This window comes from Canis aureus, chromosome 32 (genome assembly GCF_053574225.1).
Source record: "Canis aureus isolate CA01 chromosome 32, VMU_Caureus_v.1.0, whole genome shotgun sequence".
NCBI lineage: Eukaryota > Metazoa > Chordata > Mammalia > Carnivora > Canidae > Canis > Canis aureus.
The window spans coordinates 11296725-11317408 of NC_135642.1; the positions used below are offsets into that span (position 1 = coordinate 11296725).

At 42.6% G+C, this 20684-nt stretch overlaps 2 long non-coding RNA genes across 2 annotated transcripts in view; both read right to left on the minus strand.

Annotated features, from left to right (window-relative positions):
* Nucleotides 1-339: 339 nt before the first annotated feature.
* On the minus strand, nt 340-7129 carry LOC144302983 (uncharacterized). Its single transcript, XR_013370029.1, has 4 exons — nt 6982-7129; nt 6383-6490; nt 4568-4697; nt 340-1790 (listed from the first exon to the last, which is right to left on the minus strand). It is a non-coding gene; the product is annotated as an uncharacterized LOC144302983 (long non-coding RNA).
* Nucleotides 7130-17486: 10357 nt separating this feature from the next.
* The window catches only part of LOC144302980 (uncharacterized), a 145483-nt gene continuing 142285 nt past the window's right edge, over nt 17487-20684 (minus strand). Inside the window, exon 4 of the long non-coding RNA XR_013370021.1 lies at nt 17487-18270. This is a non-coding gene — a long non-coding RNA (uncharacterized LOC144302980). The remainder of the gene's footprint in view (nt 18271-20684) is intronic.

The following is a 20684-nucleotide window of genomic DNA, read 5'->3' on the forward strand; positions in this document are numbered from 1 at the left end:
ATCTCTGAAAGTTTAGAATCTATCCCTTCTCTAGCATCAGCTGATCAAAAATAGTCACTGTACCCTCAAGAGAATAGATTGCAAGTACAAAGTATCTTTTGGGAAAAGCACTGATCTCCCCCACCTTGCGTTCTTGAAGTTGGTAATGCAATTATAGCATAGAGTCCTAGCTCATCCCAACCTCACTCAAGGATAGCAGATGAGTGTGAATGCTGCTTCCACTGCTTAGAGCAACCTGCACATCCAAACAGGTTCCATGGTAGACATGGTCAATGCCATAGTGAGGGAAAATGTGACAGCCAGGACTTCTCAACACATGCTTACTTTTGAAAGATAGTTTAAAAAGATAGTTAAAAAGATACTTAAAAGACACAGCTTACAGACCTATGGACTTATTAAACCAGAACCAAAGAGTAATGGCCCCAGAAAAGTCTTTATTTTTCAGTCATTCCATCAAAGAGTTGAGTTTTCAAAGGTCTTTGTGGGAAACTTACAATCTTTCAGTGGTTGGATTGGGATAAGTCTGTGTATGTGTGGGGAAAGGTGTTCTACATGAATGTTTAATGAAATGGATGTTGCTTAGATGAAATGGAGTTGATATTTATGTGTACCTATTATTTTCATTCAAATAAAAGAGATATAAGTACCAATTATCAAATATAATCTTTGAGTCTTTGCTAATCTATCTGACCTTCTTTTGGGCCAACTTGCCAACAGCCCTTTAGTCAAACTGGGCCTCAGTCATGCTGAGACTACTATAGCTATGCATAGCAGCCTTTGCTGACTCTTAGCTTTGGTATACACAGCATCCTGCTCCAAGACTTTATCCCTCATACCAGATCTAATCCTTTCTGCAAAACCCTGTTCAAGTCGAATTGTGGCAGGATCACTTCCCTAACTTTATAAGGTACAGATTAATAACAGTTACATGTGTTTCCTCCTATGGGATTTACAAAGTGGTTTCCCATGAAGGTCTGGCAAAGCAGTATGGCCCACTCACAACATATTTCACGTGTGAACTGTGTGACTATGCAACTCATTCTTGTTGTGATAATAGGTTAGAAGTTGAGGCATGAAATCATCCTTTTCTTTCCTTAGCAGTTGCTAATATAAATATGGTTACCATGGAGGGAAATATGGATGGGTGAAAGGCCACAGACTGAGGCTCCGTGCTTGCTGATTCCTTTTCTGGAATTAACTAGTTTTTGGACCTTGGACAAGTCACTTCCTCTCTGTGAGCTTTCATTTCTTTGTTATAACATGACATCAGGAATGTATGATGCCTCAGTCCCTACCAGCTCTAAAGTTCTATGGAGACATTTATTCATTCAGTCAGTCAGCCATTCCAGAAGCATTTACTGAGGACCATTGGAATGTCTGCTCCTGTGCTAGCATTCTGGAAATACAGCTAGGAAAAGACCAATACAGCAGTCTCTCTGATATTATGCTGCTTACAATCTAGGTGGCATCTAGTGGTTGCTAGCACACATGTAACAGATAATGACTCAAGCACAGCAGGCAGCCATTAAAATTCTCACTCATGTCAACTAGGAACCAGGAGGTTCTGAGCAGAGACAGCTCTCCCCCAAGTATGCATGCAAGATTCCAAGATTCTTCTACTTCGTGGCCCTGCCATATTCAATGCTCAGCTGTCCAGGTTGCCATGGTTATCTGCATGGAGCCATTGGATGAAGAAAGGCAAGTTGCCACAGGGAGCAGCGCTTCCTGCAGGAGGTACTTTGGGTCAGTTCGTGCAAATGTCACTGGTCACACAGTCACATGGTCTTCCCCTGCAGGGAAAACAGGGAAATGGGCCCTGGAATCTAGAAATCCAGTCATGTGCCTAGGAAGAAGAATAAACCATTTTCATAAACAGCTAACCAATGTCTGCTGGGAGGTAAGGAGAGAGGATAAAAGGAGAAGAAAAGGAGATTCTACAGCAGAATTCATGGAAGTCAGAATTCACAAAAAAGCAGAGAGAAAGGAAGAGAAAACAAAAACAAGAACAACTCAAAGCAATGACAGGACTCTGAGGGCTTTGTGGAGGCATCTCATGAGGCCCGCATCGCATGAATGGCAACAAAACAGGTGAATCTTTAGGAGGATAATGGATCCCCTGAGAATAGACAGTGACATACGGAAGCTGAGGACTGCAGGCCTCATGAGATGAATTAAAACCCATGAAATTAGCCCACATGATTTCCAACTGAGCTAAAATTTTCATAAAGAACTCTGCATTTCGGGATCCCTGGGTGGCGCAGCGGTTTGGCGCCTGCCTTTGGCCCAGGGCACGATCCTGGAGACCCGGGATCGAATCCCACATCAGGCTCCCGGTGCATGGAGCCTGCTTCTCCTTCTGCCTGTGTCTCTGCCTCTCTCTCTCTCTCTGTGACTATCATAAATAAATAAAAATTAAAAAAAAAAATTAAAAAAAAAAAAAGAACTCTGCATTTCTGCAGTCTTGCAAATTGGTGACTATATATGAGCTATATTCAGAGCTAGGCTGGATTTTTTTTTTCCCAATAGCATGATTTAAATGTTGGGAAATGCTGCATGAGAAATCTAGGTCGCCATGTTACTTCTAAACAATCAAAAGATATGGCAATAGTGGTTTTTCATTTTGAGTAGCAATAATCAGACAATTTTTGGTAAGTCACTGACCTCTTTAGACTAGTATGCTCTCTCCAAAGTCCTACAGCTTATTTCATTTTTGACCTGGTTATTTCATGACTGGAGTTATGCAGGCAATTGATTTCACAACCCCTAATGTAGAGTTAAACTCTTGCCAGTCAGAAATACAACGAGAAGAACTAATTTGAGGACTTGGTTATTTTCAGGGTCTAACAACAGCCCCTACAGAACATCGTATACATACCTTTACATGTATGTAGAATAGAAACATTAGAGTTTGTTTTGCTTTATGTTTACTTGCTTAAGCATCTATTTTCCTCAATGCATTGTGAGTCATTTTGAAAGCAAGGTTCAGAGTATCAGACCCATAGAATGTGCCCTGTTGAGGCTTTTGAAAGAGATCACAGTAAATTTATAACAAAAGGAATCATTTGAAATGAATTATAAAAAGGAAATACTGAGTGAGGGATTGAGGTGGCATCCCTGACTCGGGACAGACTCTACCATGATCCCAAAACCCCAGGGTAACTGATATCTCCGGATGTGTCCATGTGTGCCTTACAGAGAAGGGAAAAACGTATGAGGACTGGAGACAAGAAGTAGGAGAGAAATGGGGAAGAGAAGGGACGCTAAAAAGATTCAAGAGGCCATTGGCTCAAATGACCTTCCTTGGGCGATGTCCTGTCAGAACTGATCACTGTGGAAGCTGCAGTGAACAAGCCATGCCAGCATCACTCCTCCCATCGAGGTCCAGAGACCTAGAGAGTGGAGCAGCCAATGAAGTACCCCATGAGACCAGCCAACTGCACTGCCACCTGTTGGAAGAAGTCCCTCAAATGGTTTAGTGAACAGCTTCATTAGCCAGCATTTAATCTATATTGTAGGAGTTCAGGAAAGGTTGGACTGGGTTGAATGGAACTGAAAGGAACTGAATTGACATCACTGAGAGCACCTCAGGTAGCAGGACAGGGAAACATCCTGGCCCTCCTCAAGCACTACGCAGAGGGCTGCCCCCGCTGAAGGCTCCAGAACTATCAAAATCAATGGAGCACATAAACAAGTCTCATGGGGATGATTAATGCTTGCTGTGAGGATGCCAGGGGATAAATGAGGTGCCAACAATTCTTTAGTCAATTCTAATAGTTAACCATAAAGGGAGACAGGGGCTTCTGGCACAAGTTGCCCAGCCAGGCAGAGTGGGAAATGTTGGCAAGTTGGCTGGTAGGGGCAGACATGTCTGGGCACAAGGGTGTTAGCTTAGCCTACTAATATTTTTCTTGGACAGCAATGAAAGTCTTGCTGGAAATATCTTGCTATTCCCTCTTATGCTCACTCTTCTCTCTACTCTCCTAATTTAGGGGGAGAGTGGCAAAGTTGTTTTCTGAACTTTTCTGGGAAAACTAAAGTAGGGTTCTGGGCATTTTCAGGGGCTGAGAGTAACCTCATTCATCCGTTCAACCACTATAGATTTATTGACAATCTACTGTGTGCAAAGTGCCAGATGTAATGCAAGGAATAACAGAGACCTGGTAGTTTACTCTCTATTTGGAGGGAAAAGCAGTAAACAAGCAAATGTGTACATCATAACTAATTGTGGTAAGTGGTTCAAAGAATATGAACACAGTGCTCCAGTAGAAAATTGCAGACAGAACAATGACAGCTTAGTCAAAGAAAGCCTCTCAGAAGAAGATGAGTCCTAAAGGAAAAGAAGGATCTGGCCATGGGATGGAGAGCTAGGAAATATTGTTCCAGGTGAAGGGAATAGCATGAAAATTGTTCAGGTCTCTGAATGTCTAACGGGAGAAGTTAGAGCCAGGGTCAGATGTGCACATGTGAGAGGCACACAGACTGGCCTGAAAGAAATAGAAAGAAAATTAACTTGAGGCCTTTCTGTAGTTCTCAGGTGTGGGGGTCCACATGGGGTTCTAAGACTTACATAGAAACATAGAGCACACCAGAAGCATGATCGGCTCGAGTCTTGCTCACATAGGAAAGCTGCAGTGCTTGCCAAGCTGGACTCATGAACATCCATCCTGCATCAACCATCCATCCTACTCACATCATCCCTGTGAACCAGAGGATCAACACGGGTCAGAACCAGCCCCGCCAGAGGCAGCTGGGTGTAGGATTTTCTCTCTGCTCTTCACCATCCACATGCCAGCCAGGGAGTTTAAGATACCATCAGAAGAGCGCTTGCAGTGCCCTAGAACCAAGGTTCAAAGCTGGGGGAGGAAGCAGGCTTGGGCCGCGAGCAGAGGCACACCTATTCACAGCAGACCTAGGCGAGAGGCCTAGGATAAGAAGTTGGCTTAATAGCCAGGTAGTTTGTTATTGAGTCACAAGTTCACATAAGAAAAATATATGATTCCTAACAAAAACAGACATCCAGACAGGGAGGATGTTCTTTTCACAATGGACAAGATTCATCCTTTTGGTCTGGCAGCCTTCAGAGACATTGTTCTCACCATTTCCTTTACAGTCCAGAGTTGCTAAAGGGGGAGATTAATTTTTATTGCTATGATTATCTGCTAAGTGGATGCCCTCAGGCCCTGGATGTATGTTCCATTTTGTTCTGTTAAAAGTAAATAAATTTCCTGAAGGAAAATATACTGTGGCCAAAGTACCCCTATGTGGTAACTGTAGGCCAATAAATAACATCAGATGTATTGAAAAAGTGTCCAGGAAGCCCTTCTGAAGCAGGGGGTGGAGGGAAGGCAAGGGTGGGGGTTGCCTGACGAACACTCAATCATGTGTTTGTTTTGTTTGGCATTTCCTGAAAAAAGCACTGACTCTCTGGCAAATTTTGGCCATGAATTCAGCGTTATTCGTTTATCTAGCCCAAGTCCGGTCCTTAAACTTCTTCAACCTAGAGCTTTCAGTTCTTTCTGGTGCAACAGGTTTTGTTGCAGGAGACAAGGCTCCTCCCATGAGCCAGGTCTCACACACTTATGTCCACTCTATGTGGTTGCAAAGATGAGTTAAATCCAACCAGAACTCAATAGAAGCTCTCGGGCTGGGTCCGAACTGATTTGGCCCAGGTTATAACTCCAGTTATAACTCCAACTGTTCTGAGTCTACATATCTGTTTGACTATTTATTTATTTTTAGGAGTTATTCCTGCATAAGGGAGACCTTCTGACAATATTTCTGCATCTCAGTCAGAGTCAGTCAGAGTCATCTCAGTTGCCCCCACTCCTACCATCTCCGTGTGTGTCTGTGTGTGTCTGTGTGTGTGTGTGTGTGTTTATTTAAGCTAAAGGAAACCTTACCACCCAGGCCCAGCAGTGATGAGGTTGTGAAGCATGCATCTTTCATCCATAAAAAGCCTCCACACAGACTCAGGCAGAAATTTACCAAATGTTTGGCTAGGTCTCCCTGAGGTGGTGAAAACATGATTTTTCACAAACTTTAAGAGCAGTGCAAGACTTTCCACGAAGCGGTAACATAGCCCTGAACATGTCGGCATATGCAACTTTTCAAGCCCGAGCACCTGTTCTCTGCAATTCTAGACAGGACTAGAATGCAGCAGCGGGAGGACTCCGCAGTAAACGAAAGGGCCTCGAGCTCCTGGAGCCTTTCCTTCGTGGCAGGCAGCAACGGAGAAGTCCGACGCAGAAGGCGAAGCTTGAATCCACCCTTTGTGTCCATGGCTACATTAACTGGACTCACTAAAGAAGCTAGCTCCACAAAAACATTTAGATCAAAGCCCACTCTGTCACACTTTGACATGTTGCACATTACCCTCTCTTACCTAACCACGCTCAATTCTGGCGAAGGTCATGGGGAAGATGGTGATGGGCAAAGGCAATGGCCGAAACATTGGCTTGGCCTTTATGTTTGAGAGTTTCCGTGGTAATGGCTGCCAAGAAAAGGGCAAGTCTGTTATTCATTCCCTTTCCCTCAGGAAACTTCTTTGGTGAGTCCCGTGCAATTACTCATCCAATCAACAAACATTCGTTAACATGCCAGGCACCAAGCGTGAGGAGGACAGGATATGCCATGTCAGCAGCTGGGAATTTGGCCGTGGTGGTTTTCAAGCAGCCCCTTGAGCCAAGACTTGACACGGTTCTTCACTTCTCACATTTGGCCGTGACTGCCACCCTAGCCCAACACAAAAGTTGGGTCATCAACCTCCAGGGAGGAACCACACCATTTGCCCAACGGTGCAAGTGCAGTGAAGGACACACATGAAGACTGGATGGCATTTCATCATGGATGAAATGAAGGATGGCAACCTTCAGCTTGCCCCTTTCCATTGCCTTGGAAGAGGGGTGCTGCTTGCCCCCCTACTTCTCCCCACAGCCCCATCACTATACCCATTCACTACCCACGCAGGTTCTTGCCACTCACCTTTGCATATCTATTCCCTGTCTAAGCCTTCTTCCAGTAAGCTTCATGTCCAATGGTATTTCCCCTTTTCAACAAAAATGAAGGACACAGTGATTGTGACATGTTCTGAAGAGGCTTGCTTTACCAAGAAAATGGTGCAAACTGGGCACCCATGAGGAAATCAGAGTGAGTCACGCAGGGCTCTTAGCCTTTGCCTTGTGGGCTGTCGAAGTCAGCATTTTGCACAAGCCCAGGTGGCCCAGCTGAGGGCCCGACAGGGTCATTCCCTAAACATTAGCCAGAACAGGGTCAAACTGAATCCCACTGTCTTTGTTGGTATGACTTGAGGAAAATGACCAAATACTGACAGGATAAAGAATAAAGCCTATCATATCTTGTTTGACTATAGCAGGAAAGTAAACAATTCTTAGGAAAATAACTCCAACTCCTCTGCTTCAGCAAACATAAGAGAGAGAGAAGGAAATGGACCTTAGCAGCTCTCATCATTTTCGATATAATGCAAAGACTCACGACACCAATATCTACCCGATGGTACATGGCTGGATTGAAAATTTGGAAAATGAATAAGAAACAAACGAGAGTCACTGTCAACAACCTGGGAGTAACTTCAGGGGAGAGAAGCTAGTAGAAACTTCTGTTTCCACCTCGCACTAGATTGATCATGTTTTAAATACAGTTGTTAGTGATAAAGCAAAAGCAAAGAAACAGAGGTGAAGTTGGACCCTGCCAGGGAGTGAGGTGTGAGCCTTCAATGATGCTGTGACTCTGCCAGGACACAGCTTCCTCTCTTCTATAAGGCTAGTAAAAGCTCCCCCTCCTCCACGAAGCCCTCAAGGACTTCACTCACCCACACCCCCTCTTCTGAATTCCTACACCTAGTTTTTTTTACACCTCACACCATGAAGCATTTTCAGATTTTCTTTGACACTGTTCTCTAGATTTGACAGGTATATTTTCCTCTATCTCGTGACTTAAAACACAAAATCTACTTCATTTTATTTTTATCTTTTGGCTCTCCCACACAGCCTGGTTTGGAGCTGAACATATCAAAAGCATCTAGTGTTTTCTGGGTAGGTAATTTGGATAAGAGTTTTCCTAAGAACCACCACCCATGGAAGAACAAGAACAGTTGATGGCTTATTTCCATTAAATTGGGTGGGGAGGACGCAGGTAAGCACATCTGCTTGGACAGAGTTTTCTTTTAAGTTGAAGTCTTGAATAATATATCAAATCTGGCATTTCTTGGTGTTCTTCTTATGTCTCTTCTGTCACTCACCCATTACCAAAGCTCATGGTCTAAGCAGGTGACACATACAACAAATGGAGAGCACCCAAAAGTGAAGAGCCCATTTTCATCAAGCTCATAAATTCACACATCCAAATATGAATGGTTTTTCACCACACATTTGGTGCGTCCATTTTTCACCAAAGCTGGAGCCCATTTTGCTACTCTCAGGGATGAACACCGGCCCTTAGGGGGCAAATGTGGTCAGCCTCATCTAAGCAAAACCTTGTCTTTCGGACACGTGCCAGAGCTGCCAAGTCGTGGTTGCTTTTCTCATGCACATTTGCCTCAGCAGAAAAGGTTTGATCCTTTGGTAAGAAAGGGGAAAAAGTTATTTTTGCTGGAATTTTATGGCAGGGGCTCTAATCACTGAGGCTAGACATAGAGAGAGTGAGTGACTGTCCCATGTGACTGAGATTGATGGAGTTTCCAGAAACTTGGGAACTTCCACTCTACAACCAGGAAATTCCTCAGCAACTGGGGCTGAATACTGCCTAGATTCCAAAAGTCAACCTTCTCTGCTTCTAGATCCACTTCTTCCAATTCCACTGACCTGCTTAGTTACATGCAAACCTGAGACCAGGCGTGCCCAGCAAATTCTTGAATCCCTACCCCAATTTCCTTGGGATTGCCATCAGTATGTGCTCCTGGCCCAGTTGCTCTCTAGAGTCTATCCTTGGGCAACCTATCATTGCCTGGGGCTTCCTTCTGTCTCCCTAGACTTCATCCTCAAATGTGCATCTCAGTCGTGACCTTCACCCTCAGCTCTCTTCCACTCCAACTGTCCATCTCATGTCTTCATCCCCTACTCTGTTGGCTTCATAAGTTCCACAAAAACTACAGCAAACTCCATGTAACCTCTTCATCTACTTTTTTTCTTCCTTTGGCATCTCACATTTATGAAAATGGCTCTGCTTTCCTTCCAGACTTTCACCTAGACTTCAGATCCCCCTTTTCACAGCCTTCTTCCTCCAGGATGCCTCCCAAGACTAGCTGTATTCCAAAGCCTGTGAGTCGGCAGTTCTCCAGCCGACAGCCAGTCCTTTAATCACCGGGACCCCAGCCAGTGGAACTGTCTCCCCTTGCACTACATTTCTCCCCCCCTCCCAACTTAAACCCACCCAGTGCACTACCGTCACAGCTCCGATCAAGTCTCTCCTTTGTCATAATATGCTCAAGCCACACACACTCTACAGACCCCAAAGGGTACCCTGCTCATGGATCATCACCTGCCCCTGCAGAAAGTAATGTCTCTTGTGTCTGAACTCCTCGAGCACTTGACTCTTCCATATTCAATATGATTATCTCTATACATTTTTATCTCCCCTCTTAAACCAAAATCCCTGTGAGCAAAAATTTATCCCCATTTACAATAATAAATAAATAGATAAATAAAATCCAAGTAAGGTTTAACCTGAGGCTTAACTCCCTTGCATGGTTGCTCTTGTTTGACTTCCAAATACTTCACTTCCATCCATGTGTCGTATGGCCACTAGTCACCCAGAGGCAAAGCCATGAGAGCTGGGAGCAGCCACTCCCTTGCCTTACTCTCTTGCTTTACCATCAGAGCCTTATCGGGGCAGGCCAGCAGGGCTCAGCTAAAGGGACTTTACCCCTCACAGGATTGTGAAACAGAGATTCCTTTGAGGTGCAGCCTGAATTTTTTCCCTGCCTTCTGTCTTCACCTTCATAATTAGCACACTTTTCCAATGCAGGCCTGACACCACACTTCATCTTGCCCTCTCTCCACATCCCCTGGTTAGCTATGGCCCTGAGTTTGCCTGTTTCCCAAGAAACAAAGAAATGTGTTAAATTGTCTCAACATTTAATTATTTTATATAGGGAAATAAAAGAGTTGGCCTAAGGCATTGCTGCCTGGAGGAGGCATTTTTCCTTATTCTTGTCAATTCGCCCATCACAGAGTAAACATTCAGAGGTTCAGAGGAAGGGAGAATCTGAACCTGTCCTTGGCTCTTTGTTTTTCCCTCCTCAGCCCCTCTCCTCCCACACACTCCTGTTGTAGCATTTCCGAGTTTTGAATCTGAAGCCTCCAAACCCAGACATTATACGGCTGGTCTGCTTGGTCAGAAGAAATGCCTCTGCTGAGACGCCCCCAGGACCCTTTAAACAAAGGAACAGAGCTGCAGCCCTTACCACAGCTGCAGGGCAAGCTTAAGCCCACTCTGCAGCCATGCCCAGGTCTCCTTGCAGTAATCATACACTTCACTCTACATGTTGATCGAGCACTTACCACGTAGCTGCTCTGTGGCTACTGGCAATAACAGAGAGTGATATTCAAAACAACAGTCAGGAATGAGAGAGGCAGGGGCACGGTGTGGGCCCCAGGCAGAGTGCTGGAGCAGGGCTTTGAGAGGCACTGTTGTTGCTAGATTACTCCATTTGTTGCTAAATTGCAGGGATGTCCGAGGCTTAGGTGAGTGACCACAGCACCTGGGGGTGGGGTGGGGTGGTGAGGAGGGCCAGTTATTTATCTACTGGTATGGAATTATTCCAGCGGTTTAGTACCAGTGTAAGCCCACTGAATATGAGTCTTTGATACAGTAAAGTACAAAATAGAAGGGGACCTTTTTACCTCATGGATCTCACAGTAGAATGCAGGAAATGGATGGTACTGTGGTCTGAATGTTTGTATCATCCCAAAATTCATACACTGGGGCCCTAACCAAAGTTTCTGGTATTAGGAGGTAGGGTATTTGGGAGGTCATGAGAGGAGAACCCTTAGGGATGGGATTAGTGCTCCTATAAAAGAGACCTCACAGACTCCCTAGAACTTTCTACCATGTGAGGACACAGCCGGAAGTGTCTGACCAGGAAGAGGGCCCTAACCATGCCGGCAGGCTGATCTTGGACTTCTAGTCCAGAACTGTGAGCTATAAATGTATGTTGTTTATAAGAAACTCAGTCCGTGATATTTTGTTATAGCAGCCCAAATGGATTGAGACATTTAGTAATCAAATACGTACCAAAAAAATGTAAGAATCCAGTTGGGTTAAAAAGTACCAAATATAAAATTGTGTCTGTAAATAACATTACAAAGATAGGTATTCAATGCAGTGAGAGCATACAGTCGGAGAATTTGACCATTTCACATGGATCTGGGAAGGCTTCTCTGAGAAAGCAAGTGAATGAGGGAATATGAGAGGGTTCTGAACAGAGGGACAACATATCCAAAAGTCCTGTGGTGAGGATAATGGGAAGAAGGCAGATGTGGCTAAAGGCAAGAGAAGAAAAGAGACTAATTGAAGAGGAAGAAGGAAGGTAGATAGGTACCAATGTGGGCCTTGAGTTCCATCTACCCAAGAAAAATGGCATATAGAGATGCCTGGGTGGCTTAGTGGTTGAGCATCTGCCTTCAGCTCAGGGTGTGATCCCAGGGTCCTGGGATAGTGTCCTGCATCGGGCTCCCTGCAGGGAGCCTACTCCTCCCTCTGCCTGTGTCTCTGCCTCTTTCTGCATGTCTCTCATGAATGAATCAATAAAATCTTAAAAAAGAGAAAAGAATGGCATGTCAGTAAATGATTTAAAGCAGTGGGGTTTTCACGCTGACTGCTGCCTAGAAACTGGCTGGGCCTGGAGTAGGAGGTTGGCAGTAAACACCTCACTGGTTGACCCCAAGGACCTCAAAGGTCCTACATATGCAGGGTTTTCTGAGGGGCTCTCATCTCTCATCCCAGGAAGAAAGGACTTCTTTCTCTAAGGCAAGATTTCTAAAGACAGGTTTCCAAAGTGGTTACGCAGCTGAGAGAAAAGCACACGGTGATGTTAAAAAGACATGCTCTCACCTTTTCCTTAATGGTTATCAACTATACTTTATTAGTACACACCCTGACTGCCAAGTACCTGGCTAACCCTTGCTGCCCACTGCCGCCTCACCGTTCAGAATGAGTCAGTGAGGGAAGCATTATCATCTCCGTTGTACATCTGAGTGCATCCACACTCCTCGCCAAGGAATCAACAGCCCAGGATATAAGCCCAGGCCCTCCTGACTCCTGCACTTTGGCTCTTAACCCAGTAATGGTAATTAAATGTGAACCCATGGTTGGCTCCATGACATGTGTCAGGACTTCGGATCTTAACTACGATGCCATCTCGCCCAGAAGGAATACAATCTAATGGAAGAGAGGGTCATGCATTTACGTAGCCTAAGTAAGACAGCATGATGTGGGCTTTGACAACACACATTAAAACTTTCTGTGATATTTTTCTTCATGAGGGAGCAGTGATTTTCTGTTTCATATTGCATTCGGCCCAGCATCCTTAGGAGGCTCTTTCCTGACTGGCTTGTGTGTGCCAGGCGTTGTGCTAAGTGCCTTAACCACATTTGTGTAATGTAACCCGCAAAGCAAGTTCACCAGGAAGCTAACAATATTGTACTCGTTGTATAGGCTGAAAAACTGAGGCTCACATCAGCCAAGAAAAAAATCCCCGGGATCATAAAGAACTAAAATAGGACAAAGAACTCACGAAAGGGGAGCAGACTAATACCAAAGATTGGTAACTTTAGATCTCCACGAAACCAGAGCTAAGTTCTGAAATGGAAAACCAGCCCCAAGCTGATGCAAGACAGTGTTAAAACTAACCCTAAACACCCCAACCACAGGAGTCTGACTGCAAAACAGGTTAGCTTCCCAGAGGCAGGCTCTAGGGGCAAACTGTTCCTATTTCTTGGAGTTGTTTTGACATTAAAATGTGAAAGTTCTTAAAGTAAGGGGGGGGGGGTTAAGAGACTCCAAGGAATGTTAAAATAATCTGTGGCAAAACAGAGAAAGTTTAATATTCATTAAGGGGTTTTCATTTCAAATGATCGTTTTACCATACTGATGTCTGAATTGGGAGCAGAGAGAAGAGGAAGAAAGTCTTACTTAATCCCTTTCCTGAATTTGCCACGAAAATGCACAGCAAAGGTCCCCGGGGGTTTCAGGCTCCTTCTGTGAAAACTGGGGTCTGTGGCTGCGGAGACCCTCCCTGGGTCTTCCACCCACACCCCCGGGGGGGCCAAGCCGGCTTTGCCAGAAGTCAGTGCACCAACCCTTCCGTCTCTAGCTCTTACTTAGGGATCCCGTGCTTCTATCTTCTCCCAGAAGCCGAGTTTTGCCTGGATTATATCTTCATCATTGCATCTTTAAATCCAAAGAACAAATGTTGAACTTCAAAATCCTGGGAAATATCTGAAACCCAACCCAGCAAATCTCCACAAATTAAATAATGTTCAGGCTCAACTGTAAACTGCCATTTCCAAAAGTCAGAAGGGAGTGTGTGTCCAGGGAGCAGTCTGGAATGGACACTCTGTGTTCTGGCTTCCAGGATATACCTTGTTAGCAGGAGCCTTCAGGGCCCTTGGCCTTGGTGTGGGGGCGGGGCGGGCACTGGGAGCTTCTAAGCTGAAATCAATCTTTTCCTTCACTACCTTCAGAGCAGACTTTCTACTGGGTTCTTGGGAGGACACTCAACATGCTCAAAGGCTTGCCTGCCCTAAAATTTATTTATTCATTCATACACTTAATCATGAATTCTTCAACTATTTTTTTTACACACATATGCCAGCCATGAAGCTAGACACAGTGGTGGTACATCAGTGAACATGCAGTCTCCAGAACTTTAGCCTTCAGACTTATTCATTATGTCATTATTGCATCTGTACACATTGCCTAGGGGAAGGCTCATTAGCATACACTGCATCGCATCAGCGGATGTAACAGTGCCCCGGAAGCACTCCCTGGTTGACTGGTTTCACTGGGGGAGAACACTTGCAGAAGAGTTTTTGGAGAAGAGAAGAAAGGAGGAGAGAGAGGAGAGGCTCAACAGCCTAGAACAGGCCAGGACAGACTCAGCTAAGTCTGGCAAGGTTCTGGGACACCTGAGACCACTGTCACCAGGAAGGTGACGTCACCAAATCCAAGATGGGAAAAGAGAAATGAGGAGGAACTAGAGAATCCAGAAAACATATACGCCCTTAAAATTTTGCTGAAATGGAGAGGCCATATCCCTTGTTCACTCAAAAACACCAACTATGGAATGACAGGGTCCACGCTGGGCTCTGGAGGCTATAAAACACCCAAAGTAGGGGCGTGTGGGGGGTGCAGTCAGTTAAGCATCCAACTGAAGGTCCTGAGATCAAGCTCCAGGTGAGGCTCCACACTCAGCAGGAAGTTTGCTTGAGATTCTCTCTCTCTCCCGTCTGCCTCTCCTCCCCCCACCCTGGCAGGCATGTGCACACACTCCCTCTCTCTCAAATAATAAATAAAAATAAAAAGGGGGGATGGTTAGTTTCCAATACCCAGGGTGTTCACCACAAAGCAAGCTATCAGAGCCAGAAAAATGTAAATTACAAGAGAAGCAATTGATTAAAGTCTTCTTGCACTTGAGATAGTGCAATTCTTTTTCCTTTTTTTGCCTCAGATTCCCCCTGCTGCCCCCTCAACCCTCATGTGAACTCAATCTCCACACCTGTGCTGTTTTATTTGTAAAACATCTGCTTGGAAAACTGCCTGCAAGGGTTGTGTTCAAACTGACATTCATTCGTTTGTTTGTTTGTTTGTTTTTCTTATACTATCTTTGTCAAGTTTTGATAATCAAGTTTTGCTGGACTCATGGAAAAGGCTGACAAGTGTTCTGCGTTTTCTACTCTGGGAAGATTGTGATTCCATTACTCTCCCTTTTAGCCAGAAACGGATGTTCCTTTCTTTTCTTTTCCCATGCACACCTTACCTCTGACAGGAAAACATACTAAACTCTAAGAGGGGAAGGTAGCTGAGATAATACCAACTTCAAGGACCTAGAACACCCTCAAAATTTTAACACTTAACTTAGTAAAATGTGTACTCACTTTGCATTGTAAACCCTGCTTCCCTATTATTTATGTGTGAGCACACTTTTCCCTTTATATTAATGTGTGAACAGACTTAAAATATAACATTGTACTTTATTACAAGTATTGTTATATAGCTTTGCCAGACTTACCACCGTCTTTGACCAGTATACATGCCCTGGAGTTATGTGAGTTACACACACTATATTTAATCCTGCTCTAACGTATTCAAGCAGACCTTCAAAGTAAGCTAAGGGTATCCTGATTTATGTGTAGGAGCCAAAGTTTAATGCTGTATTCAGTATAAATGCTGGCTGATGCTCAGTTTCTAATGCAAATTAATCCTTTCGGGTACTGTTTCCATTGTTAATTTGCTTGGCAAGGACGTTTTCCTGGTTCTCTTCTATTAAAACAAAGTAAAGTTTAGGATACAGTTAATCACAGTACATGGCAGTGAATAAGTGACCAACAAACACTTGTTGAATTTATCAATAAAATAATGAATGACTGGATGGGGTGCCTGAGTGGCTCAGTCGGTTAAAGCATCTGACTCTTGATTTCGGCTCAAGTCATGATCTCAGGGTCATGAGATTGAGCCCTGCTTTCATCTTTACTAAGATTCTTTCTCTCCTTCTCCATCTTCCCCTCCTTCCTCTCTCTCTCTCTCTCTCTCTCTCTTTCTCTCTCAAATAAAATAAAATTAAATTAAATTAAAACAAAGAATGACTGGAAAGTTACCCATCCTCTAAAAGAAGAGTTGGCAAACTACAGTCCATGGACCATATCCAGCTCACTCTGATTGTCGAAGGAAATGTGTATTGGACACAACTACACCCATTTGTTTACATCTATTCTCTTTCAAAGTTCAATGTCTTCTGCTTTCAGGGTAGAATAGCTGCAACAGAAACCATATGGCCCCCACAAGCCTAAAATATTTACTATCTGGTCTTTTACAGGAAAAGTGTGCCAACCTCTGCTCTCACACACAATATTCACTAAATAATTAGAGAAGAGCCAGAATGCAATCTCCCTCCCCACCCCAGGAAGCTCTATGCACATGAGATCTCCTCCAGTTTACTGCCATAGGAATAAAGGATATGCCAGAGGTGAAGATGCTGGTGACAAAAATGACCCTGAATTTTCTCTTGAGGAGGTATAATCAAGTCTATTGTCAAAAGTCACAATGTGAAGGGCCAAGTCTCTGCAGCTGACACTCTTTTCTGAATCACCTGTATGGTTCAGCTTTTCTGTGTTTCCCCAGGGGTTTTGGTTAAGTCTTTTCCTGTATTTCCGGATTTTCACTGTCACTTTTTTTCAGTAATAAGATTTCACTGAACTCAAATAAAAGAGTGATTCAGCAAAGCAGATTAAGATGATAGTGACAATTCAATAGATGCCTGGACCATACGAAAGAGCTTCTTCTATGCAGCCATCCTAACTTCTCTCTTCTTAAAATGAAGAATCCCTGACTTTTGAGCCAAATTGGTCAGCAGTTCAAATGCAGCAGTGTGGAAATTCTACAATAGTGTAAGATGCTTCCAGAACATTTGTTTTCAATGCCCATTATACTTTCTCTCTATTAAGAAAGATACTCTTTTTAGTAAGAATTCTATTGTCCCTACTTTTTCATAACACTAAAGTATAATTTCCAGAAAGCCAGAAGTTACTATTTAAATATAAATGTGTAACAATGATATCCATTCTCTTCACATGATGTGGTACACACAGGATATCAAGATGTCATAAAAATCAAATTGTAAAATCTGAGTCTATTCTGAAAAAAAAGAAACAAAACAAAACAAAATAGTCTTGACAGATGATAACATATCACTCTCTGGTACATAACAAAACTTCCCAATTAACAAATCCCCTTTTTTGGGTTTGGCAAATGGTGTGGGTTTTTTTTTTTTTCCTGGTAATTCAATATAATGTTTTCCTAATCATCATGCTAAACTGAATGACAGATTTTTAGTAATATACTATATCATCGCAAAAGCCAATATACATAGGAGCCCAAAAATAGGGAATAACTAGGCATATGAATAGAGAATAATTGACAAAAAAATAATCCAGAGTCAGACAATATTATATATTAAGTATTCATTGTTTTCTAAAGACTATCTATTGGTGACCTAAGAAAAATCGCACAAATAAAGACTAACTAGCATATTTCATTTCAAGCAAACATGTATTATAATTCAGAGTTGTACAGATAAAGCAGTTTTATTTTTCTTTGAAAACCATTTCTTTTTAAAATGATTTACTATATTCTTTGTTGAGAAAAATAAACAACACTTATATATTTCTTTTTTATTCAATTCATAAAACTTTTCCTTTCACCTTTTTTGGATATTTTATGCATTAGGAAAAGTATACTTTAAAATTTCTTTGAACCCGCAGTTTCAGAGAAAGGAAAAAGAAAAAAATTAGAAAGAGTATTTACTTTTGCATATCGCAAGTCTGGCTCTTAGAACAAAAGGGAGTAATGGAAGAAACAGGGAGCCCTGATATAAGAGAAGGACTTCCTGGTTCCTGGACCTGGTGATCTTGAATAAATCTATTAAAATCTAAGCCTCAGGTGCTTGATCTGGACAAAAGAAATCATGACGCTGCCTATTTCACAGAACTCCCAAAGGTTTCATCTCCAAACACCATCATGATGGGGATTGGGATCTTAACATATGCATTTTGGGGAAACGAGGAATGAAAACATTCAGGCCATAGAAAATATTAAGAGGAAAAATTACCAAGTAGGCCTCCTGGGCCTTTCGAATCATACTTTACACTGTGATTTATTTCATTTATTATGCCTGAGGCTAACTCCAGCCTTAGGTAAAATGTCCAACATTGCTTAAATGCAAATACTCAGCTTATTTGACAATGTCCCTGTTTATTCTACAAAATTGACTTTATACAGAAACTTTGTAGTTCGGCTTCTTTGTGTTATAAAATTGGCCACAATGCAAAGGAACATTTTTATACATCAGTGGAAACGACAGAGTATAAACACGGAGGAAACAATTTAGTACACATGGAGAACAATTCAGGATTTTCCACAAAGATTTTAAATGCCCTCACCACTAGAGCCAGAGAGACACTTCTGGCAATTTCTCTTCTGGTACAATTTCTCTTCTGGCACAAGTATACTGCTTTCATTTTTCTCTTGGTCATCTTTCTGAATACAAAAATATTAATTGCAACATTATTTTAATAGCCAGGACTAGAAACAACATAATGATCTTCAGTAAATTAATAAGTACATTTTAATTTATTAATCATGGGTTAAATAAATTATATATGTTCAAACAACAGAATGCTCTGCAGCTTTTTAAAAATAATGTTGTACACTCAACACATACAGGGAATAGCCTCTAAGCTACTGGTAAGTGAAAGACAATACAGAATGTTGCACAGTATTCCACTATTTGGGGGAAAAAGATAATATGTGCACATGTGTTTGTGTATATGTATGTACTTATACACTAAGACCATCTCTGGAAGATTTACATAAGTAAGGGGTAATTAGATAAGCATATATAAATAAATAGTATACTAATTATAGAAGATGGATGGTCTGAGGCAGGCAACTGGGATGTGAGATCATATTTTACCATATACCCTTCTATTTATCTTGAATTTTGGTTCAGAAGCATATATTACTCAAAGAATGGCTTTCTGAAAATAAAATTGGCAAATGAGTCTTCCTATTACAGTTTCAGGTAACTTTATAGATTGTTAATGACTGGAACACTTGGAAAATTTCACAAATAATTAAAAAATTATATTACACCTTCTTTTTCAGAAAATCTAAATCGTAGCAGTTCTTGGTTTCCATGATGATTCTCTTTGTTTCCATTCTGGAACACTGATTACTTTAGAATATTTGAGCTTCCAGATTAGATTCCAAATTAGAATAGTTAAGCTTCCAGTTCATCTGCAATAGGCATTCGTGAACTTTCCAATGGTCATAAACCATTGAAAGGGATGGGCAAAATTTTGCCAAAGCTTGCACTAGTTCCAGGATGTGCAAGGACATCATAGAAAGGGGGTTCTCCCCAAAACTTGCTGAGATGACTACACAAAACAAATGAAGTTCAAATAATCTGGACAGACTCACAGAACCCGGTTAGGACTCAGTTCTCACTAAGACCAGAGGAAGGTCATGGCAAGAATTATGCATTCCCCATTTTGCCCCAGCCATGGAGGTATGCCAGCATTTTAATTGGGGACTAATGAGGAAAGAGGCAAAAGATAAATGCAGGATAGGTCAGAGTTAGGGATACTAACATCCTTGGGGCAAGAGACAGGGTGCCAAATCTCTGGGTCCCAGCCTCTGAGTCAAGACCACCTGGTTTGATGAGCAAAGAAAAACAGCAGAAATCTCTAGGTAATGGAGAATGAAATACAGGTCTCTGGGATAGACCATATCTGAAGCCATTTGTGGGGAGAGAATTTCAACCTAATTTAAATTCAGATCCTACCTATAGCTAAGTGACCCTGGGACAGGGTCCAGCTGCTGGAAAGAAGAGGATGCAGGGCACAGGCTGAGGTTAAGCTGCTTGCATGTAAACTTTGTTGACAGCTGCAGCTGCAGCATAGAGGAGGCAACTGTAAAAGGTGGAGGGGAGAAGCTGAACTTGGTGAGCTCAACCCAGACACGTGGCATGGAGAAGTCAAGTAGCAAGACTGAGCCCAGCCCTCAGTTATTAGGAGAGCAGTGTGAGTAATTACTAAGTCATGATCCCTAACTCTCTGCTCTTTTTTATAGTTTTATTTTTGTTTCTCAGAGAACTCAGTCTGATGTACTCCATCATTATTACTTGACTAATTACTCCAAACGAGTATCTCCAAACCTGTCCTTACACGCATTCTGCAGTACTTCTTTCCAAGGCTTGTTTGCTTTATCCTCAAACTATAAACTAGACATTGGCTATGGGATGTTCCACTGTCCTTTTATTTTTATATATATTTTTATTGAAGTTTGATTTGCCAACATATAGTATAACACCCAGTGCCCATCCCGTCAAGTGCCCCCCTCAGTGCCCATCACGCAGTCACCCCATCCCCCGCCCACCTCCCTTCCACCACCCTTGTTCGTTTCCCAGAGTTAGGAGTCTCTCATGTTTTGTCACCCTCTCTAATTCAATGTGTCTTAAGCCAAATGTGCTGTCTTACTTTCCCTCCCTGTCCTATCAACCACCCTGCTTCCCTTCTCCCCCAACTCCTCCGTTCTGTCACCTGCATCTCCATTCTAGCACGCAAGTTAAAAATCAGACAGCTGGTTTTTCTGCCATCATCTTAAAAACCCAGAATCACAAAGTTCACTTATTCATTCTGATATTATCTTGTATGTAACCTAGTGCCAAAGAATGTTGCGGGTACTATCTCTCCTTAGAAATACACATTCTCTGTCCATTCCTTCTTATTTCCACCACCACACACTCAAGATATTCATAACTTATATACTCATTTATTATAACAGCTCCATATCAGGCCTCCATGATTCTGATTTTACTCCTTCTAATCTCTTTTTATCTTTTTTTTAATAATAAATTTATTTTTTATTGGTGTTCATTTTGCCAACATACA